General features: G+C 37.4%; 1 protein-coding gene across 9 annotated transcripts in view; it reads right to left on the reverse strand.

Moving 5' to 3' along the window:
• Positions 1-16,373, reverse strand: part of cyst (rho guanine nucleotide exchange factor 18 cysts) — a 345,308-nt gene that overhangs the window by 170,325 nt on the left and 158,610 nt on the right. The gene's annotated exons all lie outside the window — the stretch shown is intronic.

A 16,373-nucleotide genomic window follows, 5' to 3' on the forward strand; every position in this document is an offset into this window, starting at 1 on the left:
AAACAGTCACGAACTTCTACGGTAACTTCAAAGTGAAGGTATTTTTTCATAGCGTGACAACAATATAAAAACTCATATTAGTTCATAAGTGCAAGTGCTGTAGGAAAGTAAAGATATTAACGTTGCCATTACTTATTCTTTTTTATAATTTTGATTTGATATTTAGGGTATTTTTTGACCGTGTCTCTTATAACCTCTGTCTCTTATTACCCCGCCTGCCCTATTATAAATTATAAAATATATAACTGCTATGGAATGTCGCCAGCATATATACATGTTTTCTACACAAAATTAGAACTCTCTAAAATATATACTCTCGACCGAAAAGTGATATAGGAAGACTAGCTGAAATTTCTGTTCTTCGCACGAGACAATTTTTGCAAAATATTTGAAAGGTATAACAACCCCTTTTCTCTCCTTGAGGATATGTATTTATTGAAATAATAAAAAACAAGCTCGACACAAGTCTAACTATCTGTTTTCCAGAACTTACCTGAAACAGTTCAAACGCTTTCCCGTGAGAATGTCGATATCAGTTTTTATACATTGACAATAATATTGCACTCCCTTTACCCTTCCCTCTCAGAAACGGGATTTTTTGAAACACTCGGCACGTCAATTTATTTAAGGTCTTAAGATTTCAAGTTTCACATCTCCAACTTGAAAGCTAGCAAGATACTCTATTTTGGCACACATTTTGACTCCCTTCCTTCCTCTTAGGATACGCATTTTAATCAAAATGACATGACGAAAATCCCGGTTTGTCCAGCGTAGTTTTCATCAGTTCTGCTCGCCGCCAACCAATCGCCTTACACGTAACTCATATAAGGAGCACTCACCCTGTACAAGTATGGAAAATTGTTCGCCTACCTTAAAAGTAATCATCTCTGGCGAAGACGCACTTTGTCCACTGTGACACGAGCCGCTGGATGTCTTTATGGTACAAGGCCTTGGGCTGCCGGCGAAGCCACAACGTCACCTCATGTATGATCTCATCGTCCGAATGGAAACGGTGTCCACGTAGAGCTTTTTTCAGTTCCCCAAACAGGTAAAAATCGCAAGAGGAGAGGTCGGGGCTGTAGGGCGGGTAACGAAGAACCTTCTACTTAAACTTTGTCAAAGTCCCCTGCGTTACATTGGCCGTATGCGGTCGCACATTGTCATAAATCAAAATCACACCCGCCGACAGTTTCCCTAGGCGTTTGGGCTTAATGGACTTGCGGACATTGTGCAACGTCTCTCCGTACCGGGCAGTGTTCACTGTCTGTCCCTGCTCCAAAAAATTCGTGTGCAGTAGTCCTCGAATATCGAAGAACACATGACCATAACATTTTCAGCTTAGGTTCGAATCGATTTGGACTTCTTTGGAGAAGGAGAGGTGGGGTGATTCCACTGTGAACTTTGGCGTTTGCTTTCCAGGCCGTAGTGATAACACCACGTTTTGTCCTATGTAATGATTTTCTCTAGGAATGCCTCACCTTCAGCTTCGAATTTGTCCAGGTGCTCTGGCACGCCTCCATTCTTTCCAATTTTTGAGCGTCCGTAAGGCTGTGCGGCACCCATTGGGCACAAACCTTACGATAATGAAGCTTGCGGGTGATTAGGAGTGGCCCAATCCGACACTGATGCCCACTTCCGTCGCTACCTCTTTTACCGTAGTTCTCCAGTTCTGGCGGATGATCTCGTCCACTCGCGTAGTAATCTGTGGCGTCGTCCCGGATGAACGTCGTCTTTAAGCGTCTTTCGACACTTTGCAAACCGAATGAGCCATTTGATGACTGCTGGCAGTGACAATGCATGCTGTTTGTAAACCCCCACCATTAGTCTGTGCATTTCGCGTGCGCCGACACCTTCGGCGTTAAGACATCGTATAACTTCCCGCTGCTCTACTTTATCGACCTCCATTTTTCGCGAACCGGCTTGTATGTGTTTCGATTGAGAACACACTGCTCTGCATTTGGATGACGCTGACTCACAACTGTCCCTCTTTGCAGCTCCACCTTCCTTTTTCCGTTCACTCGATAATCACCGTGCCGCCATCTGTTGATCCTTTAAAGAACCCACTACAAATCGGTATAAGCGTCGTTACACGTTTCGCACGGGTTCCATTTATATCACGGGGTGACTACGAATTAAATGAATGCTCCTTATAAAACTCGTTCGACGTTATCTTATTTTTTCAAATCCTGTCCTTTTAAAATTCCTGTCCAATAACTCCTTCCTAGTTATTTGAATCAGTGGAGTGAATTGTTGTAAAGGATAATAATAATAAACACCACGATTCCTTTATAGTGTGACGTCGGTGGGAGTAAACCATATCCTTCAAATAGCTCATAGGAAAAATAATTGCATAGTGATAAATCAGGGGAGCGTGAAGGCCACATCTTCAAAACGAGAGAGACCTCATTACAAACAAGGAAACACGTATTTCAGCGTTTTCGAAACTTCATTTCTAAGTAAGCAAGGAGTATCCTTTATCTAATATTCAAAATTCTCTTTCGTTCTTCGGAAATCGCAAAATGTAAAGATTCGCTTAAGTTGGAGGTATGGTATTTGGCGTATAGGCTTTTAATTAAAAATAATGAAATATATTTCAGTTTCCCTTTCCTTCTTTTGTTTGAAAAGTGCAAATTGTACCCTGGATTCGTTTAACATGGAGGTGTGAAATTTGTTAAATAAATTTTTAATTAAAAGTAAGCAAATGTGTGTTGCAGTGTTTTTAAAAACTCCGTTTCTAATGATTGGAAAGTAATTCATTTCTATAATATCCAAATTTCCTTTTCTTTATTCAGAAATTTCCTTTTCTTTATTCAATTTAAGTATATTCAAACTGAAGTTGTAAAATTCGGTATCGTATATAAGCTCTTAATTAAAAGTAAGGGAATACTTTTCGGAAACTCTCTCTCAGAAGAAACGGGGGAAATTTATACAAAATGTTCAACACTGGGTTTTGCTTAAGTTGGAGGTGTGCTCTGAGGTACACAATTTAGTCATTAAAAATATGAATCAGCATTTTGAAAGATTCATATTTGAAAGGGAAAGGGAGGACAATTTCTACAATACTCAAATTTCCGGTTATATATTTATTACATCTTCCTGTACGCGAAAAGGACACTTTTGTTAGCGACCATTTATTTTCTTACACAATGATTTCCCTTGTCCGCAGTAATTTCTGGTGTTGCTTGGGTGGGAAACTCTCCGATATATAGTTTCATGTTTTTCATTAGTATATTATAGTACTATTGATTGACATGCATATACATCTCAAACTCCTGGGAGAGTAAATAATTAATTTCTAGGATGCCTTCTGTAGATAGCACAGCTGGATGGGGATTCGTGGAAGCTCATAATGTGCGTAAGTCTCCAGGAGATTCGTTAAGCTCATATAAGAGACAATGTAACAAACTTTTCATCCGTAGCGCGGAGGTAACGGGGTTAAGGCCTTGGAACCACATTTTGTTATCCAGACTTGAGGCCGCCAGGTATTTACTTCTGAGTTTACGCTAAAAAGGGGGGAAAAAAGAAAAAAAGGGGAAAAAAGAAAGTAATGTTGATCGACAAACCCCCACACACTCCAGGAACTTCGAACAGCTATTCGTGATTCACTAGGACGATTCCATACGAACAACTTGTGGGAGTCTTCGTGAACAAAAACAAGTGCGTGCAGTGTCGTAACAAAACTCTTCGGGGCCCCGGTGCAAGAGAATATTTGGGGGCTCCCCTACAAGCGAACAAATTTTTCAATATAATAGTAAAAGCAGCAATCAATATTACACTCTCCCCCCCCCACACACAGAAATACTTTTCTCTGGTTCTCAACCTAATTCCTATCACGATCCCCATTTTATCACATCCTCTTGCCAGCGATCCCATTTTTCTGGTTTGTAATAAGTTTGTGTGGGATTTTTAATATATCTATTGCGGAAATCTTACGATATCCATCTATTTCTATAATAGTAGAAACCATTTCTTGTATATAGTGGATACAGTAACTTCTCTAAGAGCAAATGGATTAAAACCAAATTTGGTCAGTTCACTCATATTACAAATATCGAATCCGATCCTCTTTCATTTAAATTGATTTTTAAACAAACTCTGCACCTGTTGAAGATGTTTAGTAGGCCAATTTTAGTTGTTCTAAACAGTATGTATAAAAATAAAAATATGCCCAACAGAACAAAATTCAAAATAATAATTATTTTCCGGTATTAGATTCTAACTACATTTATCTCTTCCGCTTATCTTCGAGACTCCCATGAAACCCTCTCCAGAGTAATCTTAAATAATAGTATAACTTAAGATAGAAAACTTGTATTTACATACTACCGCATTTCACAATTTACGATAATTTTACAGGGCTTTTAAAAAGCACAGTACCATATCCATCGTGCAAAGTGAAATGTCTTTTCAATATTAGTCAAAATAAAAAAGGCATTAATCTCACACATTTTTTTAAAGAAAAAAAGACATAAGAAATGATATTTACACGTTATTTACAGAGAAGAACATCATGATTAAGGAATAAAAAGGGAATATCAGGGATGCTGCACAAGTGCTGAAACAATTTCAAAATACAATTATTGTAATGGATTCAAATATTCAAACATGTGAGGTACCTTACAATACAACAAAACTTTAAAATCGTTTCAGAAAGCTTTTTCTCCTAGTTTTAGCATCAGCAAAATCTGAAACAATCTTGTCTATGTTTAGTCTTGAAGTTTGTTTTCGTTCTACTTTTAATATAGCAACATTTGTTAACATTTTTTGTAAGGTATTACTTCTCAAGTAGTTCTTTATGAACTTTAATTTCGAGATCGAGCATTCAGCAGAAGCCATAGAAAAATTACACACAGGCCCGTATTTAGGTAAGTGCTATTCTGTGCTAGAGCACAGGGCGGTATAATTTAGGGGACGGCAAGATTTCGGATTTTTTTTAAAATCTATGTTTTATTATTACAATGATAAGAATAAATATTTAAGAAATTCAATCATAATGCAAGTGAAATTATAAAATATAAAAATGACTTAACGGTTGATTAAGAATTAATTAAATGCATTTTCTTCGGAAAGTAAATTAAAACCTACATGAATAAATTTCATGCCAGTGTTGGGAGAATGTGTCCCCAATGAATGAGTGAGTGGTTAAGCTCATTGCCTTATAATCAAGGGTGCCGAGTTCTATTCCCGGTGGGGATACAAGTGGTTCGGATCCCAAGTTAAGCTGTAGGTCCCGTCCTTAGTACGTCATCATCCCATAGAAGGCAACGGGAAACTACCATGGGTTCACCTTCCCCAGGGACTTATGGGTCAAACACCTACCTTCGGGCAGAACTTGATCATCATTGAGAGAATTAGGCCATTTAAAATTACGCTGTAACTTTTGTAAGTTGTAATACCTAAACTGCTACTCAGCAAGAGCTGGTATGTTTGCAAAATCACGGCTTGTTTCCTTGTTTCAGACGTAAGTTTGTGCGGGGAGGGGGGAGAACAAATTACTTAGAGCATATGAGCGCACAATATATAGATACGGGCTTGATTACACATGCAGAAAGAACAACAGGAAAAGGTGTAGAATACCCATTCTCCACTCAAAACAAAGCTATTTTCGAAGGTTACCTATTTTAGCCCTATTATAATCTCTGATTGCCAGTATTTCCCGTGGAAAATATCAGCTTACATCAGTATTGTATTTGGTAGCAAAGTCATATCCAGATTTCTGAAGGTCTTCCTCAGATATAGACAACAACGCTGTTGAGGTGAGAAAAGAAAAGCTACTGAGCACTTCAGTCATTCCGTGGAAACGGATGCTAACACAGGAGGGCCCCACAAGTTGTCGCTAAAATCTGATTGCCACATAGCACATCTGATAGAGTATCATGGGGAATGAACATGGGCAAAATTTAAGGTGCTATGGACCAGAAGGATAGGAGCTAGGGGGCTTCAAAATTTGAATATCCAAAGAATTATATCATGCAATTATGTACGTTTAAAGTATATATATATCTTGCAAACCGTTAAAGCAATCAAAAACAAAAGTTGTACAATATAATGAGAACAAAATGCCTTATCAAAAACCACAAACAGTGTTGTCATAGGTAAAGCAGTGTTGCCAACTCTGCATAAAATATTTTATTATAAATAGCACCATATAGGAGAAACTGGCCTAAAATGACATACCACTTTTATTAACGCGAATAAATCAATAACCAAAAGAGCTAAGAAAGTTGTTTTTTGTTCTAAGCACCAGTACATCATAACATAACTACTCGAGTTATATCTTGCTTTGGAAGTTAATAATCTCGCTGTACTTAATATTTTTTTTTCTTTTTTGGCTCAATATGTCATTTTAGGCTTATACTTGGATAAAATGACATACAGGTATGCCACTCTGCTCTAAACGCGCAATAAATGTTACAAAATTAATCCAATGTGATAAAAATATTTTTAATACTAGTTCATTGCTAATTTCATTATTACTTGTTAGTATTGCAGAAATAACAGAAATACAAATTCTGAAGTATAATGTAAAAGAGGTGTTGATTTATGCATATGAGTACTTTCGTTTCTAGTTACTATTACGAATTTACTATTTTCTTCTTTAAAAAAACAAAATATTGTGCTAACAAAGAAAAGATTTTTTTCTCTTTTTGAAAATATTGTAAGAATAACATATTTAGAGAAAATACACTGTGAAAACTTGCAAATGTGAAGGAAATATAACACCAAATAGAATATTTTTGTGGGCAAAAGTTAATGGCAGAGTTCTCTCTCACACACACACACACACACACACACACACACACACACACACACATACACACACACACACACACACGCGCGCGCGCGCGCGCACACACGCGCACACACACATACACACACACACAAATACTTTGTTCTAGCAGAAAGGCATGCACATTTACAATGTGCTTTTTTTTCACTGGTAACACCTCAATCAAAATTCTTTTCGACGGGACACAGAGAATAACTCATTACAATAGAGACATGGACAATCTTCTTCATCACTGTCGTCGTTCGCGAAGAGTTCGTCCTCATTCATATTTTAAGCACATAGATCTAGTTTTCTACCCACTTGCCTTGTTGACTTCCTCATGTCCTTTTTAGTTTTCTCTGCCTTTTTTCCTTCAGTGCATTAAGGTATGTACTGCTAGCGAGAATTGCAGATTCATAAATCCTGGTTCTTCTTAGGAAGCCCACATGAGCCATCGGAACTGGGGAAGTCTCTTTCACTGGCACGATCCTCGGAAAGCAGGGTGGATTGCTGTGAAACACGGGCTTCATCAGATATGACTGGTCCCTTTTTCTAAGTAGAATCATCGAACACCGATGTGGATTCGTTATTTTGGGGTCCAGCAGTTTTATCTGAGCTCTCAACTGGTTCTGATGACAATGCGATATTCGTTGTTTCTGCTGGTGCAAACAGATGGTCCTCAAAAGACATTGGGAACAATGGTTCACAAACCTGTCTTTCGATATCCACTCTCTGCATTATAAACCATTGCAGTGAGGTGGGAGGCACTGAATTACAATTCCATTTTCTTTGGAAAAATAAGAACCTCCAAGTTCTTGTGACTGGAATGTCCATTTACAATGAGCAAAACCTTCTCCTCCATATTAGGTTCCACAAACGAACCGAAATGCTTCGAAACTGTAAGAAATGCCTCACCGGTCATCCAGCCAAGTTCTTGTCAGTGGCGGATCCAGGAGGGGGGGGGGGACGATCGGGGCCAAAAGGACATAACCATCGGACGTTCAACTAGAATTTTATTTGTAGCTTACTTTGTAATACAGATTGTTTCGTGCTCAAGCAACTTTGACCGGGTAAGTACAAAACTCAACACACATAACAGTATCTCTCTGTTTGACCAAACGAATCTCTCTGTTTGACCACACGGAAAAAAAAAAGTAACTTGGAAAGATAAGCGTATCGTGGTAATAAAGTGACCAAAAATACATGGAAGAAAATGAAGTCTTACATCAAAATAAAATAGCTGCACTAATTTTAGGTAACAAATGACGAACATCCATCAAAATAAAATAGCTGCACTAATTTTAGGTAACAAATGACGAACATCCATCAAAACGACAACTTATATTTACCAAATAAAACAAATCAATGTACACTAGCTGACTCTTACTGGTAGTAAAACAGACTCTTTCAGTTACATACCATGGAAAAAATGGATATAACCACATATTTAACATTTTAATAACCTTATTTCAACAACGGACGTCACTCATTGTCAGGGTCTTTTTTTTTTTTTCATTATTTGTTTTCTTGCCCTCCTCCCATTTACCCTCTCTTTTCAGCAGATATATATCCACTCATTCAACGTGTCCTTTTTATTAACTACTATAGAAATATGGCTAAAATAAAGAATACGTTTTATTAGATATGAAGCAAGCATTCATTTCCCCCCGCCCCCAGTGCAATACCATTTTCATTATGAAGTATTATCTCTGGATATATTGCAGAATCAGGTCATTCCAGGCTCTTTTTATGGCTACGGCTCAGTTCAATGGGTTGAGCATAACAGACACTATTACGTCACCATAGTCGATTGCCTTTCCAACTCTTTTGATTACAAATGCGTGAGGAAAGACGCAAAAGTGCTCGTTCATTTTGGTCAGGTTGATGATTAACAAACAGCCCCCTGTCTACACATACATTCTCCTAACACAGAATGCCTGCAACATAAACGTACTTGCTCAAAAGACAAATTTACACAAATAATATAGCTTCTTGCACAGTGGCGAAGAGTGATAGTTTCAAGAGGGTAGGCCAAATGTTATAATAATAATAATACCTGCATTACTTATATAATCTTGTATATTCATTCCAAATGTCAGTTTTTCTACTCATCAAATATGTCTATTATTTTCTTCCTGAAAGTTATATTTTTGGCTAATATCCTTCAGAGTTCATTTCTGTAGCGTTTGAAGCTAACGCACCAAGTCTGTCGTTACTCATTATATTCCTCCGGAATGTTTTAATTTTCTTCAGGGCACCCATGTGCTTGTCTCACATGGTGTTGTACTAACTGCAATACTTAAGCACACATGTAACAAGCGAAGACATTTTAACACTTCTTGCAGGCCGTTTGATCAGATGTATTGTAGTAAATTAATAGGTCTAAGAAACTGATTTTCGTCGTAAAAGATGACTGTCAGTTCATTCTGCAGTTGATTACCGTCGAAAGTGCGATACAGTTTAAGAAGATTCTCTAGTTTCTTCCTAAGAAAATCACTATTGTAATCCTGACACTGTTCAGAGTCAAGTAGTTCTACAGATTCCAAAGAGGATAAATCACGAACAGAGCCGGCGCGAGAGGGGGTCGAGCCGTGCCATCGCCTAGGGCGGAAAAATTGGAAAAAGAAAATAACATTATCAAAAAATAATGCTTTGTAATAGGCTCACATGGAAAAATAAAACTGTGTTCACCAGAGAATGTAATTGAACTTACTTCACTCACATTCGGAAAAATACTCACTTAGGAAATTCAGAGCATTCCCTCTTATTTTCAATTGTCAAATTACTAGCCATAGGTATCTCGTTCAATATTTCCCCTGCAGCGGTGTAAATAAGATTTTCAGCTAGGGTGGATAAGATTATCAAGGTGTATTTTATATTTTTTCCATTCAGCAATGTTCTAACGCTCCACTCAAGTATGCAAAAAGTACATTCCCACTTGAGACAGGCCATTTAGGCTCAATCAGCGAGTTTTTAACCAATTTACAGAGCAAATTACAATAATCGTTCGTGCAAATTACATACAATAATGGAGAATGCCTTGTAAAAAATTGCGAACACTTTCTTGGTTTCGTACCGGAAACAGACACCGCTGGTCTAGGACTGACAGAAGTAATAATTAAACAAAGAAAATGAACATTCCTATTAGCAGAACTATACATACATCCTTTTCTTTGCCTTTGCACCTAAACGCGAAGTACATTAGTAGTCTTAAATTTCTGTTTGTACATTATCTTACTTATGCAGACTGCACATTTTAAGAACTCGATAGTAGCCAATTAACAAGGTCAAAATTCGTAATGCAGTACAATACTGAAAGATCATTAACTTTTAGTTGTATAATGGATAACAATATTGGATTTAAGATAGACTTAAAGTAAGAAATGTGACAATAGCTAAATTTGCATAGACAAAGTCGCTCAGGATCAATCCTATGTAAATAAATTGGATCGTGCTAAGGCATTAATGTAACTGGGTTCGTTTTTCTGATATTTGCTCGTGTGAATCGCACCCCATGCTACACTGTAGGTCCACGTCTTATATAGTCCTTGGTGATGAACGGAACGCTCAACTTCAAATCAGCCAATCTTCCAAAAGTTGCTCATAAGTCTATAAATATTCTATGTTAGATGCGGCCCCAACCAAGAAATTTTGATCTAGATTAATATACTCTGGAGTTGACTTTACATTACGGATATATCATTCCTCCTCGTCGTCAGGAAACATTAAATTCGCGCGAAGAAGAATGAATATACGAGCAGACGGTCGGAGAGTTCTTACTCTCACCAGGATATAATGTGCTAGTAACGTAAGCATTTGCACAATGATAGGCTCGCATCTCACTAACATGTGTGTATTAACTGTGACTTTACAGGTCATGCTGAATTGATGTCACACCCAGAAAACTATGCGGTAGCAGCAGGGTGGATTGATTTAAATCAGTCTGATTTAAATCACTTGATTTTTTAAATAAAAATCGTTGATTTAAATCGAATTCCGAAATAAATTAATTTAAAGTGAAAATAAGTAAAATCTCGTTTCTGTTCTTTTATTTCGATTATGGAAGTTAATAATCATAATACAATGAGACTCAAATGTACAGTACAGTATGAAAACAAGTATCATGCAAAGGATGATTAGAGAAAATCCCGTTTTGAACAGGTAATGGAGCAATTTTGCTTTCTTCTTTTCGTAACATTGGGTTTGGGTTTTAAAATCGTTCACTATTCCAACGGGGAAATCACCATCGATATTTAAGACGAAAATTCTTTTTTGTGCGTGTCTGTTTGTTTGTTCCCAGATAATAGGGCGTATTTAGAGGGGTCCTATCCCCCTCTCCATTTTTTTTTTTTTTTTTTTTTTGTTAATTTTATAACTAGGCGAAATTTATGTATTTCATGCCGCGAGCTAGTTCTGAGTTTTTAAAAATAGGCCCCTGTCAAATATCAGTAACTTTTGTGAAAAAAAGTGTCATTTTGATAAACGTTGCTGTACTTTTTCCTTAATGCTTAACCTTTTAAATTATATCACCTATTTTTTGGTGATAGGGTAGAATCTTCATTATTCGATTAAGAAGTACCAATAAGGCTTTTTACTTCGTTTTCTTCAAGACTGGAGGCATTTTAGAACATGTCACATATGCTTTCACGCCTTTCTGCGTTGGAGCATAGTGTGTGATGTCGTCATAAATTTAAATATATATTTTTTGTTGTGCGTATTATTATTATTTTTTGGCGGGTTACATTTCGCATTCAGAAGACTGAAATTTTGCACACTCGTTCAGTGCACCCCTTAATAATTTTCAGATGTTTTCAGATCTCTGCGTGGAAACAGCGGGGTCCAAAGGGGCAAAAATGTTTTTTTTTTTTTAAAAAAAAAAAGGATATTTTTAACAAAAATTAGCTTTTTTCGTGATTTTCCCGCCTCAGATGGAGACATATGAATGGTACCATTTGAAAGGCTGTTCTATTCTGAAGAAAATGATGTACGTACTATGCTCCTAGCATAAATAGGGATGTCTCAGGAAACTGTTATCTGAGATCCTGTTTTATACGGGAATCTGGGGTAATTGGGGAATATTATTTTTCGCGGGCTTACTTTTGCACCTACAAGATTGAAATTTTGCACATTTACTCACTGTACCCCTCAGTATTTTTCAGATTTGTTTCAGATCTCTGCCTTAAAACAGGAGGAGGGGTTCACAGAGGTAAAAAAGATATTTTTAATAGAAAATTCCTTTTTCGTGAATTACCCTCCCCCCCCCCCCGATACATGATGGAGACATTTGAAGGGTACCGTTTGAAAATTTGTTTTATTCTGAAGAGAATAATGCACAAATCATGATCCTAGGATAAATAGGGATGTCAGAGGAAATTTTTATATTACATCCGGGTCATCTGGGGCATTCTAGGAATGTTCTTAACTCATTGTTAAATAGTTTCCTCACCCTTACTACTCAAGATAGAAGCTTGAAATTTTGTACACACATTTAGTACACCCCTTAGTATTTCCCAGTTGATTTTGAGATCTGTGCATTAACACAGGGGAATCCAGAGGGGATCAAAATTTTAAAAAGTTAAAGAAATGCCGATTAGTCTCAAAATTTCCCGCTTCAGGGACATGATAGGGAAATGTGAATGTTACCGTTTCAAAACCTGTTCTATTCTAAAGAGAGTGATGTATGTACCATGATCCTAGGATAAATAGGGGATGATGCTGCAGCTGCTTAAAGTCCTTTAAAAAGAGCCATAATTTAAAAGGGTTAAGAAACATTGTTTGAGATAGATATAGGTTAACGATTGGGGATAATTCAAAATTCAACCCCAATACTTTCACTTAAATGGCATAATTAGCATTTAATACTAATTCCTAATGCCTTTTCTTCAGTTTGCGACTTGTATTATACGAGGAGAAAGATTTGATTTAAATCAAAAAAATCGATTTAAATCAAAAAAATCAACAATTTTTTTTTTTTTTTTTAAATCATGATTTTTTTTTCACCCTGGGTAGCAGCATATTGGACAAAATCTAATACTGTACTGTGATTTCATTGTGAAACCAAAGGAATGAATAAAAAACATATCTCGTCCCCCACTCTTAAAAGGCTAAAGTATAGAAAGTCATGTTGTCAATAAAGGTGTGATCTTTACTGATTATTTACAAAATGGGACTATAATCACAGGAACATATTACAGGAACTGCTGCAAAAGTTACGAGATGACATCAAAGAGAAGGGCATTTCTCTGTAAAGTTGTATTAATGCTCGCGGACAATGCACTGACACACTGAACAGCATTAACACTCACTTTTGTGCGCTAAAGTGGCTACAAACCTTTGCCCCACCAGATTCCCCTGATCGGACTCCATACGATTACTTCCTCTTCCCAAATATGAAAAACACTTGCAGGTCAGGCGTTTCACGGATGATGAGAAGTTCATTAACGCGCTGTAACCTTACTTTGCATCCAATTTCAAATACTTCCATGCAAATTGTATTAACGGACTGATCCATAGATGTAAGAAATGTAAGGCAATACGAAGTGAATATATGGAAAAAGGATGTGACCTAGAGGTCTGCACGGGCTCGAGCCGTAAATTTTTAAATATACAACAATATCTCTCGGGTCATTTCGGACCTAACTTTATAAATATACTGTGCAACGATATATATTGCACCGCTCTTTCTGGAGAACTTTTAAAGCACAACTGCAAAATTAAACCTCTAATTGCTGTAAATAAAAATACAATTTTGAGTTAATTATTAAGTTTCTGTAATTCGGGCTTATTTGATTATCACACAAGCTCGGGCCTAAATGCTAAAACATATTTCGGACTCGGACCGGGCCAGGCCCGGGCTAAAAATTCCGGCCCGTGCAAACATCTAGTGATGAGCGCAAGAGCCTTGGTCTTGCAGTTTTTGCAAGAGTCTTGCATGCAAGACCAAGACCAAGACCAGGAATCCCGATGCAAGACCAAGACCAAGACCAAGGGGCGCAAGACCAAGACCAAGACCATACCTGCAAGACCAAGACCAAGACCAAGACTCTTGCGCAAGAGTCTTGCACAAGTATGGTACTACTTGATTTTTTATAGAATGTAAAAAGGAAGGGGGAAAATCATTACATCTTTCACGTGAACTTCTTGGCTCCAGTAAAAATACCGCGGAGTGAATGTGTTCCCAGTAGTTTATGCAATCCATGTGAGTCGATCTGCTCCTGTAACATATAGCTACAGTATGTCGTTTTTTTGAATCGGTTGTTCACGAGATGACCGACAGCATAATTCTATGAATTGTTACAAGCTATAATAGCTTGTATCTGATTACAGTGTCATTTGATCATTCACGACGGCCCATGATTGGATTTTGGGAAAGCATACGAAGAATAGTTGTGTCCATAAGAAGTGGATAAGCAAAAATAAACTAGAGCATGTTATGGACACTCACCTCTGGTACATGGGGCCCTGGTTCGATCGCAGCTTGCGCTATGTGAGCTTCTTTGGTGAACAAACACCCTGTGCGTGGGTTTTCCCGTTTCCTCGTACTTTCTTCATTCCACCATTTCTCATCATCACTGTTTCCCTTAGCCTCAGTGAAATAATCGTGGGATGTTAAAGTAGATATTTCATTTCATTTCAAAACATATTAGTGGTGTTCTTCTTCCAAAACTAAAGAAATCTAGTATTGAACATCGGCAATTCCGTACACCATAGGTGCTGACTACATGGGTATGGCCTTGGCTCTGAGGTTCAAGCATCCGTTGGAAATTTTTAATGTGTACTTATAAAATTAATATTGAAATAACATTTTCATGACATTGACAAAAACTTGGCGCATGTGACCGCAAGTTTGATTTCATAAATGGATGCTTATACGTTGAATAACTGTTTATCAATATAACTTATAGCCCCCTTAGGTATACGGCATATCTAGGATTCAACGATATAACATTATACCACAATAAATAATCTATATTCATAACTGAGAGTGATTTCGTACTTATTTCAAATAACTTGAAGTTTGATGCCGTTATTATGTATTTCTAATGTAGGTCAAAAGTATTTATATAAATTGAATTTACACAAAAGACATACACAGTTAAGTCATTTTTAGTTTTCACTCAAATTATTCTAAAATATTGGGGCCGCGGTGGCTCAGTGGTAGAGCGTTCAGCTCTGGTATTTGGGGTCCCGCGTTCGATCCCAGCCCCCGCCAAGTGAACTTTGTGGTGGACAAACACCATGTGCGTGGGTTTCCTCGGGGTTCTCCCGTTTTCTCCCACTTTCTCCTTTCCACCATTTTCATTCATTTTTCATCATCACTGTCTCCTTTACCCTAGCCGGCATAATCGTGGGACGTAAAACTCACAAATTTCATTTCATTTCATATTCTAAAATATTAAGAGGTTTAATTATTATCATTTTAATTTTTCTCTCTTTTTTGGTCAATATTGCAAAACATATCATCATCGACATAATAATAGCTATTCTGCCATTATTGGCAGGTCATTTGCTGCAGCTGAGAAGCTTCGATGACTGTGGTCCTCAGCTAGTCTCTTCGTCTTAACGTAGCAATTTTCTGTCTTAATATCTTTCTTCAACTACAATCTCCTTCGCCCCCTCCCTCTAGCACGTCCCTCATAATACAGTTCCTCCTCAGCCAATGTCCTCCTCTTAATTACATCTAAAATTCTTTTTTTCTCCCCTACTGCTAATATTTCTAAAACCTTCGCATTCGTTTTCCGTTCAACCCAGCTGATTCTCTCCTTTTTTCTCCATGCCCACATTTCGAAAGTTAATTGTTTCATCGTTTTTGCGTACTGTCCTTGTTTCTGCCCCATACAGTACATATTAGAATCAGTAAAACAAAATTTCAATATTTAATTCGGAGTTTGTTCAATACAAAGATGAGCTAATCGTGGTTGGAAAGAAAAAAATCTGACGCCTTTAGAGTGTAAAAATAATTTTGCAATTTATGGTATTCGTGCCGTCTTGGTTTTCTTTCATGCGTCTCACTGTCAGGGGTAGCCTCTCCAGTTTGGGAACCAGTGGAGTATTGGATCTGTTAAAACACATAAAAATATTACGAATTGTTGTGATTTATCTTACAAGTAGTGAAGCGTGATCACCCATTGAAAAAAAAAAAAGTAAAGGTTATCGCCTATGTTGTACAGTATCATCACACTTACACGAAGGCAAAATATATTACATTTAAAAACATACATTGTATTTCCCTCACTATTGACGCAATGTAGGATTTATTATCCCTTATATCCAGAGTAAAATTTACTTATGAAAATCATAGATTTCTTAAAAGCAAAATTTGCAAGACTCTTGCAAGCAAGACCAAGACTGGGTGTGCAAGACCAAGACCAAGACCAAGACCAAGACTAGGTGTGCAAGACCAAGACCAAGACCAAGACCGAGGGTTCCAGTGCAAGACCAAGACCAAGACCGCATGTGCAAGACCAAGACCAAGACCACCCGGGTCTTGGTCTTGGTCTTGATTTTGCTCATCACTACAAACATCTAATGTGACTGTAGACCGAAAAATGAAATGGAAATGAAATTTTTCAGTTTAACGTCCCACGTTTATGCCGTTTAGGCT

The sequence above is a fragment of the Thermobia domestica genome, chromosome 2 (assembly GCF_964235325.1).
Source record: "Thermobia domestica chromosome 2, izTheDome1.hap1.1, whole genome shotgun sequence".
Lineage (NCBI taxonomy): Eukaryota > Metazoa > Arthropoda > Insecta > Zygentoma > Lepismatidae > Thermobia > Thermobia domestica.